We start from the raw sequence: 2,193 nt of genomic DNA on the forward strand, positions 1-2,193 counted from the left end.
GTTTGAAACCCTCAGCAATCTAGTGAGACGCTGTTTCAAATTAAAAATAAAAGTGATGATGGTTTATCTCAAAGGCAGAATGTGCCTGGTTCAATCCCCAGTGTCACAAAAATTTATAAACTGGCGAGGAATTCCTACCAGAAAATGTACCTTGAGTTATTTATGTCATGCCTTCCCACATCAAGTGCTACTGTGGTACTTGGGCTTTGTTCCATCTGTTGTTTCATTATATATTCCAATATAGTGTGTGGTCCCCTATGGTCTGAAGCTCCTTCAGCTATTCAAGAACTCTTTGTGTCAACATTAACTATAGCATGGATGGATTATTTTATTACAACAAAGCCATTTTTTACATATTAAAGATAGGTTGTTTATTTGGTATAAGTATGGTATAATAGAATTACCTTAGGTTATTTTATTGGTATGTTCACTTAGAAACTACTACACTACTTAGGAACATGTTTCAGTTAGTATCATCACTGCTATAACCCAAACACCTGATCACCACAACTGAGATAAATGACATTTATTTGCCCACAATTCTAGAGATTTCAGGGATTCAGTCCATGTTAGGTCAGATGAATTCTGTGGATCTCAGGGCATACTTCAGGGAGGAGAGAGATAAGAACATTCTAGGGTTCTGCTCTTACATTAGGGGAGGACAAAGCAAGAGAAAGAGAGCAAGGGGAGGAGGGACCATATATGATTCTCAAGGCCACACTGCCAGGATCCCCTCCTCAGCAGCCAAACCTTGCCTCCAACATGCTTCCCCGCCTCCATGAGATTTAGAAGGACAGTCTAAATCCAAACCATAATACGGAGGCATCCTAAGGCTTCTGTGCCTCAGTTTCCTTATATATGATATGCAACTATCTTGTGCCTTTCAATTATGAATATGGTGTGAGAATAAAATGAAAAATTCTTAAAAATAGTCTGGCAGGCTTGTTCTAAAATAGTCTGACAGGCTTGTTTGGAGCCTAAAACATAAATTTCTATGTTCTAAAACATTCCTGGCAAGATGTATGTCTTTTCTACATTCCTTCCACTGAGTCCAACTTTATATGTAGACATTGCAAATAAAATAAGCATAAGAGGACTCTGAAATAAAGAGAACAGATTACAGACAGTAGAAATCTCAGGGTCTGAAGGGTTTCCTAGGGGTTTTTTTTTTTTTTTTTCATATGACCCAGACTGGATACTAAAGGAGCCAGCAACCCAGATGGGCAAATGGGCCCAGATGAATAGAAAACCTAACCAAATCCTGCTGTCTGTGGTCAAAGAAAGAGGAGAAAAGAAATGAATATCAGAAAGGGAGAAACTGTTAGATCAGTACACACCATATTTCTGAAAAACACCACAGAAAAACAATCTGTGACTCCCTCCCCACTGTACACACCAGCAATGACTATGCTAGCCAGATTACAATAAGGTGCCTTAAAAATTCTGAGAGTTTGATGTCATAGAAGGTTACTTTGGCAGCAAAAGGTCTCACTCTCTCTCTCCCCACTAGGATGGTAACAGAAGAGGTCCAGAAGTGAGTCAGAATTTTTGTTATCTCTAATCGTAATGAGAATATCATCTATTAATGTCATTAAAGACCACATGGAAACCAGTGGTAAAGAACACCTAATCCTTTCATTCAGGGAAGTATAACTTTAGGCATAGTGGAGAGCTGGAACTTTCATCTTCACTCATCAGGAAGGCAGAGACTCAGGTATTAATGGAGGCTGAATAGGGAAACTTGATTTCTTCTTGCATCTGACACTAATGAAGTGCCACTCCTTGGCTTTGTGCATTCTTAGAAGAATCCAGTTGAAACAGAAGGTTTTGGTAGAAGCAAGTGTCTGAAAACACAATAGCCCAAATCCTGGTTTTAACTTGAAAAATATAACATGAATCAGAAAGATATATTTAACTTAATAAAAATTGAAAATGAAGAGATTTTAAAGCTAAGAGAGATATTAGAATAACTAACAAGGACTTTAAAGTAGCCATCACCTGAGCATGGTTTCATACTTGTATTCTGAGTATTTGGGAAGCTAAGACAGAAGAATCTCAGGTTCTAAGTCAGTCTCAGCAACTTAGTGATGTCTTCAGAAACTTAGCGAGCTCCTCTTTCAAAATAAAAATAAAATAGATCTAGGAGTGTAAATCATAGGTATAATGCCCTTTGGCTTCAATCTCCAGTACCAA

This window comes from Muscardinus avellanarius, assembly GCF_963383645.1.
Source record: "Muscardinus avellanarius genome assembly, chromosome: X".
Taxonomy (NCBI): Eukaryota; Metazoa; Chordata; class Mammalia; order Rodentia; family Gliridae; genus Muscardinus; species Muscardinus avellanarius.